Source organism: Pristiophorus japonicus, chromosome 6, assembly GCF_044704955.1.
Source record: "Pristiophorus japonicus isolate sPriJap1 chromosome 6, sPriJap1.hap1, whole genome shotgun sequence".
Classification (NCBI taxonomy): domain Eukaryota; kingdom Metazoa; phylum Chordata; class Chondrichthyes; family Pristiophoridae; genus Pristiophorus; species Pristiophorus japonicus.
In genome coordinates, this window is record NC_091982.1 from 226,131,242 (window position 1) to 226,139,614 (window position 8,373).

General features: G+C 49.6%; 1 pseudogene; it reads left to right on the forward strand.

Moving 5' to 3' along the window:
- The first annotated feature begins 6,484 nt into the window (after positions 1 to 6,484).
- Positions 6,485 to 6,723, forward strand: LOC139266438 (U2 spliceosomal RNA; annotated as a pseudogene).
- Positions 6,724 to 8,373: the final 1,650 nt, after the last annotated feature.

The following is an 8,373-nucleotide window of genomic DNA, read 5'->3' on the forward strand; positions in this document are numbered from 1 at the left end:
CTGTTGCCTCCTGCCTTTTTGCATTCTTTCTTGGGATCCTGTTCATCTGAGCTCTCACCCACTCTAACTAGCTCAGAGCCCTCTCCTGGGTTCCGAATACTCCTCGCATTGAGGCACCAAGCTTTCAGGCTTGCCTTTTTATTACACTTTGACCCTTTAGAATTTTGCTGTACAGTGGCCCTTTTTGTTTTTTGCCTTGGGTTTCTCTGCCCTCCAATTTTATTCATCTCCTTTCTGTCTTTTGCTTCTGTCTCCATTTTGTTTCCCTCTGTCTCCCTGCATTGGTTCCCATCCCCCTGCCATATTAGTTTAACTCCTCCCCAACAGCACTAGCAAACACTCCCCCTAGGACATTGGTTCAGTCCTGCCCAGGTGCAGACCGTCCGGTTTGTACTGGTCCCACCTGCCCCAGAACTGGTTCCAATGCCCCAGGAATTTGAATCCCTCCCTGCTGCACCACTGCTCAAGCCACATATTCATCTGCGCTATCCTGCGATTCCTACTCTGACTAGCACGTGCCACTGGTAGCAATCCCGAAATTACTACTTTTGAGGTCCTACTTTTTAATTTAGCTCCTAGCTCCTTAAATTCGTCTTGTAGGACCTCATCCCTTTTTTTTACCTGTGTCGTTGGTGCCAATATGCACCACGACAACTGGCTGTTCTCCTTCCCTTTTCAGAATGTCCTGCACCCGCTCCGAGACATCCTAGATCCTTGCACCAGGGAGGCAACATACTATCCTGGAGTCTCGGTTGCGGCCGCAGAAACGCCTATCCATTCCCCTTACAATTGAATCTCCTATCACTGTCGCTCTCCCACTCTTTTTCCTGCCCTCCTGTGCAGCAGAGCCAGCCACGATGCCATGAACTTGGCTGCTGCTGCCCTCCCCTGATGAGTCATCCCCCTTAACAGTACTCAAAGCGGTGTATCTGTTTTGCAGGGGGATGACCGCAGGGGACCCCTGCATTACCTTCCTTGCACTGCTCTTCCTGCTGGTCTTCCATTCCCTAGCTGGCTGTGGACCCTTCACCTGTGGTAAGACCAACTCGCTACACGTGCTACTCACGTCATTCTCAGCATCGTGGATGCTCCAGAGTGAATCCACCCTCAGCTCCAAACCCGCTACGCGGTCCGTCAGGAGCTGGAGGCGGATACACTTTCTGCACACGTAGTCATCAGGGACACCGGAAGTGTCCCTGAGTTCCCACATGGTACAGGAGGAGTATATCACGTGACCGAGCTTTCCTGCCATGACTTAACCCTTAGATACACTTAATTTGGCGACAACAATGTTAACAGGTTACTTATTGATATAAAAAAGAAAAAGAAAAGCTACTCACCAATCACCAGCCAATCACTTACCCCTTTGGCTGTGACATCACCTTTTGATTATTTTCTACTTCTTTTTTGCTTTTTCTCCCGGCTGGGGCTGCACAAGCACGCCTCTATAGGCCTCACCACGCACCCCGGACTCGCGCTGCTCAAACTGCCTTTCCCAATGGCACAAAACCCACACGAGGCACATTCTATGGACAAGGTCACTCTATGACCTGAACCTTTATTCACAGGACGAAGAAGTGATGACCCTGTGTGGGACCTCCCTTTATATACCTGGATGACCAGGTAAGGAGTGTCTCCCACAAGTTCACCCCCTGTGGTCAAGGTACTTTGCTTAAGTATATGCAGTATTGCAGTGGTGTTACATAGAGGTTACATACATGACAGGTCGGGATCCAGAATATTACTTCCTTCATTGAAACACCTGTGAACTCATCCCTTTTCGGCGTGGAAGCAAGTCATGCTCGCTTCGAGGGACTGCCTATGATGATGACATTGGTGTGGGACTGGATGCGCTCATCACATCAAAGTAGATGAGGCTGTGGAATCTGAGGAGGCAGCTCAGAAATTAGAGAGCGAGTTGGTCAAAATATATAAGTGGACATGAGATTATGTGATTGGAACGTGACCGGCTGGATCTGCATGGCCGGACTTTTCCTTACCTGGGCGGCTCGGGTGCAGGTGGTCGTCATGGCAGGTCATGACCCCGTTGCTGCTTCACTCCTGCTCCAGAAAACGATTTTCCGTCAATGGGGCTGATTAAACCCACCCTGCAGGTTACCCGCCCCATTAAATGGTGCGGATCTAATGATGTCATTCATGACACATTTTAAGCCGGGATATTTAAAGGAGCCATGGCCACATTGCAGTTGAAGGTTCATCTAGGATAGTGCAGTCAGTGCACTACAGCAAACACTTTGTAAATGACTGCACCAATGCTGCACCCAGGTTCTCCGATAACTCCCTCCGTATGCTTGTGGAGGGAGTCCAATGGACGGGAGAGACCTCCCCAGGAAACAAAAAGAGCCTGATTGTAAATTGTAGAGGAGGTGAACAGCAGGGATATGGTCAGGAGATCTAGGTGCAGTGCCGCAAATATTTCAATTATCTCATTAAACAGGAAAGTTCAGTACAAAGCTACATTTAACTTCATCCTGCTGTGCCTCTCATCACATCCCCATCACTCTGCCTTACTCACACAAATATACGTTATACGTCCACCCATCCCTCTCTCTATTTAGATACTCACACCCCCCATCTGACTAGCCACCCTTCTCACTCACCCTTATCCTAATGCAATCATACCAACTAACAACATACAAGGAGGCCAATTGGCTTTGACACCCCACTCCATTAAAGTCTCCTTCTGAAGATCTAACCCATCCATTCCTTACACTCATTCAATCGCTCTCACTCAAACTTCTCTTCTTTCCCTCCTTGCAGGAAAAGAGAGCCCACAATAAAAGGGAGAAGGAGAACCGGCAGTGGCCTTCCATTATTTACAAACCTTACAACAGCAGAGGAGGCTGCTTCAGAGATATCTGGAGTCGCCAAGCAGCTGGTGGTGGGAAACGGAGAGAGGGGGACATCTCAGTAACCTGGTGACAGAATTACATCTCATACAGCCACATGGCATACAGCACTCACTCATACGGTGACTGATGTCAGCAGCCACTGAACGGTCATCATGTGCATAATTGTTACCCATTCTACATATGACGTCTCTTTACTCTCCCACAGGTCCATCAAGAGCCACCCCCACCCCCGCCGCTGCCCTGCATCCCACTGTGCAGGAGAAAAAGGAAGATGACTCCTCAGAGGAGCCTCCAGCCTTGACGGGGGCACCGTCACCAGACATAAGCACACACAGCAGCAACGCAGATAAGCACACCTCGATGTAGCACGCGATATAGGGTATTGTTGTCACCTGGTGTCTCACCACCTACAAGTGAGCAAGAGCAGGTGGTGGAGACAGGGACAGCAGTGGTGACTCCTCGCCGGAGGGCGCAGGATGCTCCCAGCTCTGCTCAGCTGCATGTAGACGCTGAATCTCTGGAATCATCCAGAAAGAGGGCGATCCTGGAGGGGCAGCTAGGAGGCTCTGGCAGGTTTTGTGACTGCAATATCTGCAAATGTTCAAAGAATGAAGGAGTCCAACATGAGCTTCACCGTGTCACAGGCGATGGCAACGAAATGCTCTTCCATGTAAATTATGGCCTGAAACAGCTAATGCACCACTCACAGGAGCACACGGTCTCTATGGAGAATAGATGGCAGAAGCTCATAGACCTCCTCTGTCGGAGGGATGTCAGTGTAGGTATGGGTCCTCATGGCCCCACTAATGTGCAACAAGGTGCTCTCCAGCTCCTTGCGAGTAGGAAAGTGCGCGTGGCCCATGAGAGGGATGATGGTGAGAGGGGACAAGGGAGTGGGGGCTCCTCTCAAAGTGCTCACACTTCTCCCCCGTTGCCATCCCACAGCCAGAGCCCCAGATGCCTCCTCAGACAGCGATGGCCGAGTCTGCCCCAGCACAGCCGCAGGAGGAGCAGGCTCCAAAACCCAGAGGACGTCCGTCAAGAGTGTCTATGCAGTTGCAGCAGGGCAGTGAGCAGCTACCTCTACCTTTGCTGAAACCACAGGGGTAGTGTAAAGTCCTTATTCTACAGCATGAAACCACACGAGGCACATTCTGGGGACAAGGTCACTCTGTGATCTGCTCTCTTTATTTACAGGACTCCAAAGACGATGGCTCTGTGTGGGACCTCCCTTTTTATACCTGTGTGATCAGGTAAGGAGTGTCTCCCACAAGTTCACCCCTTGTGGTCAAGGTGTGCATCTAGGTTGAGTGTATACAGTAATACAGTGGTGTTACATTGTGGTTACATACATGACATCACCTTCCCCCCCAAAGTCTTATTGGGATCATAGGTTTAGTCTTTCAGGTGGTCTATGCTCCCTCATGGAATAGTGAATCAAATTGTTGTAGGACTTGTGAGCACGAACTTCGCTCCACAGATGACATTGCGTGAACATCCTCCCATTTCCAGTTCATCTCGGCTAACCAGCTCCTCCCCAACAGTGCGGGACCATTGCCCGGGACAATCCAGAGCGGTAGCCGATTCACTAACCCATTGTGTGCGACAGCCAACATTGCACTGCCTAGCACCGGAATGATTTCTTTAATGTAAGTCCGTAATTGTGTCTCGATACGTGCTAATTTGGGTCTACTGGCTTTAAGTGGCCATAGCTTCTCAAATTGCTAAATTCCCATGAGTGACTGGCTGGCCCCAGTGTCCAGCTCCATGTGTACAGGGATACCATTTAATAAAACCCTCATCAAGTCATCCTGCCTCAAAGAACCCTCTTCTGGTCCATCCACCTCATATATTAGTCTGGTTGCAGACTTCCTGCACATTCGAGCTAAATGGCCACTGAGATTGCAGTTTCTGCAGACAAACTGTTGAAATCTGCAAGATCTAGCTGAATGTTTTCCCCCACACCTCCAGCATGAGTTAAAGTTTCCATTGTTGGGAACAAAGGGACTATGGCCAGGCATTCCGCGCTGACTGTCCCTTGTACTGCTCTTAAGTACCCTATTAGTGGGTGTCAATGGCCCCATCCCGGGCCGCATTATCCACTGTGATGGCGTGAATGTCTGTTCAGCCTGCCATTGTCTCTGTAGAACTCCTACTCTGGCATCTATTGCTGCCTGGGGAGTGTCGGACTGCCCCTGCCTGCCTGCAGGGCTCTGAGTCGCATTGATGATGTTGATTCCCTGATCCATTGCCGCGTTAGAGGCAGAATTGCGCACGTATATTATTTTCGTCTCTTCCTCCCCCGCCATGAAAGTTTGAGCTATCAACGCCGCCGCTTCCAAGGTCAAATCCTTGGTCTCAATTAACTTGTGGAAAATTCCCGCATGACCGATGCCCTCGATAAAGAAGGCCCTTAGCATCTCCCCCCTGCAGGCGTCTGTGAACTTACAGAGGCTGCCCAAATACCGGAGGTCCGCTACGAAGTCCGGTCTGCTCTGTCCTTCACGACGTCGGTGGTATAGAATCTGTGTCGGGCCATAAGTATGCTACTCGCCGGTTTGAGGTGCTCCCCGATCAATTTGGTAAGTTCTTCAAAGGTTTTTTCCGCCGGCTTTTCGGGCGCTAGTAAGTCCTTCATGAGCGCGTAAGTCTTTGGTCCGCAGCTGGTCAAAAGATGAGCCCTTCGCTTGTCGGCCGCTGCATCCCCCAACCATTCTTTTGTAACAAAGCTTTGCTGAAGCCTCTCGACGAAATCGTCCCAGTCTTCCCCAACACAGTTCCGTTCCTTTGCGCTACCGGTGGCCATTCTTGTGGGCCGTGAATTCCCATTTCTTGTCGCCAATATAAAGTCCTTACTCTACAGTATGAAACCACACGAGGCACATTCTGGGGACAAGGTCACTCTGTGACCTGCTCTCTTTATTTACAGGACTCCAAAGATGATGATCCTACGTTGTACCTCCCTTTTTTACTTGTGTGATCAGGTAAGGAGTATCTCCCACAAGTTCACAACTTGTGGTCAAGGTGTGCATCTAGGTTGAGTGTATACAGTAATACAGTGGTGTTACATTGTGGTGTAGCATCTTGCAGAAGTACGTGGAAGAGAAATATGACAAAACAGTAGCCGATTGGGTGTTTTATTCAATGTACATGTAAAGTTTCTGTTAATGTGCTGTCAAACATAAAAATCTTTATTTTTACCACTTTCTGCTCTTGGACAGATTTGTGTGCACTTTGAAAGTGGCTTGGTGAGTTGCAGTGAATGGTGAGACATAGCATTACCTCGAGCAATGATGGTTAGTGTAAAAGAATTGGCTTGGTCATTGTAAGGATGCTTTATGGTGTTGGTGTGGGGTGGTGCCAGCCACATGGGTGTACTGCGTAAAGTTATAGAAAGCTGATCATGGTTAGGGTGCAGGTGGGATTTAGCCTGTAGTTCCTCCAGCTCCTGCTCATCCTCTTCCGAAGAGGCTTTCTGCCCTGCTCCACATGCAGCGCTAATCCTCACCGCTGCACTATGTTGTGCAGGGCGCAGCAGACCTGGACGATTCTGGAGACCCTGGCTGTTGCGTACTGAACAGCTCCTCCAGATCTGTCAAGGCATCTGAAGCACATTGTCTCGGCCTTTTGGCTAAGATCATGCGTAACTGACCTGACAGGGGAGTAGCCACCATGACCTCCGGGTGGTTCTCCCTGGATCAGGAAGGTATATGCTTGCTTTTTTGGAAACAGGAGGTGGGTGGGGTGGCTTGACCCATCCACCTCCACGGAGGTGTGTGGGGGACCTGACCCATCCACCTCCATGGCACGAACCTGGTATTGCAGTACTTCCAGGAACGGTGCAGTGGCTCTAGGCCTTTTGGCTAAGAGCATTGGCGCAGAGTGATCCTTGGCGTGTGCAAGGTGACCTCTGGCGTTTGTGATTTGACAAAGAATTGGAACGATTGGCTACGAATTAAAAAAAAAAAAAAAATCTGAAGCACATTGTCTGCTCTATGACACATCTGGTGGAAATGTGGCTTTTATTATATCTCTCCTGGGCCTCAGTACTTGGCCTCCTCAAGGGTGTCATGAGCCACGTCTTCAGTGGATAACTCTTGTCTCAAAGCAGTCAGCCGGAACGTCTCTTTGGAGGAGCGAAGAGCTGAGGGAGGGTGGACTGGCGCAGGACGAGTCATGACAGCTGCCAGGGAATTTGACGCACACATGCATGATGATCTTCCTATGTTGGGAGACGAGCTGTACATTGAGGGAGTGGAAGCCCTTGCGGTTGCCAAAGACTCCTGGGTAATGATGGGGTGCCCTGATGGCCACATGTATGCAATCGATGATGCCCTGCACCATGGCAAGCCAGCCAGAGTGGCAAAGCTGAGTGCCTGCTCATCAGTGGCGAAGTTGATATAATTGGCTGACTTGTCAAACAGGGCATCGGTGACCTGTGTGATGCATCTGTGGATGGCCAACTGTGAGATGCCGCAAATGTCTGCAGCAGATCCCTGGAAGGAGGCGAAGAGGTTGAGGACGCTGATGAATTTGACAGCCACTGGTAAGGCATGTCCACCCACTCCTTTGTGCTACCTGTATACCCTGTGTTGGGGGTATTGCCTTTGGCGCGGTACAGCCTTCTGTCCTGTGCAGCATCAGGTTGTTTTGGAGAAGGTTGGTGGTGTTGTTGTTGGTGCTGCCTGGTGCTGTTGGTGTTGGGGCTCATCGTGGTCAGATTCTGAGGACCAAGGTGAGACAGTATAAGCGGCACCCATGCTGATGGAATAGATGGCAGGTGAAGTAGAGATGAGAGAAGCGATCTGTCAATGGTGAGAGTGGTTCCTCCAATGAGGCGAGACTAGATGGAGACTTTGCTGGACCGACTTGCAGCCTGCAGAATCTGTGCTGGGAGTGCAGCCAGCAACAGCTTCTGCCTGAGGAACATGATTAGGTGTCAGGTGGGAGCTTTTACTGTACATTTGATGGTGTCAAGTGATCAGCTGGAGCAATGGCCACTGAACTCTCGCCTCAGGTTGACAGACGTGGTTCCCGAGCTACGTGCTTCCTGTGGACATCCAAGTAAATTTAAAGGTAGGGTTAAAAAGATGCATAAGTGTCTGACAAGTACCTCTTAATGATTAGAATTAGGTCACCTGCCTCTGCCATTCTGGACATTGCCACGCTGGCAGAGGTACCTGAGGCAAAGGCGTGTAAGGGCAGGATAATGGGAGGTTGCCGACCCGCTCCGACTAACAACGGACCCCAGAAAATTCCGGCCTATGTCTCAAATAGTTAATTGACAGCTACAACAGAGAAACTCTTGAATTAGCTGTCATATTATTATGGTTGCTCTTACCTAAAATTTAACATTGCAGGGTACAAATATGTAAAGAGCTGTCATTCTCTGTCTTTATTGTAATGTACTATAACTTTATTGTTATGTGCTATAACTTTATTTTTATATACTATAACTAGTATTTTTTAATGGTAGAAACTGCAAGTATCAATTGGAAAT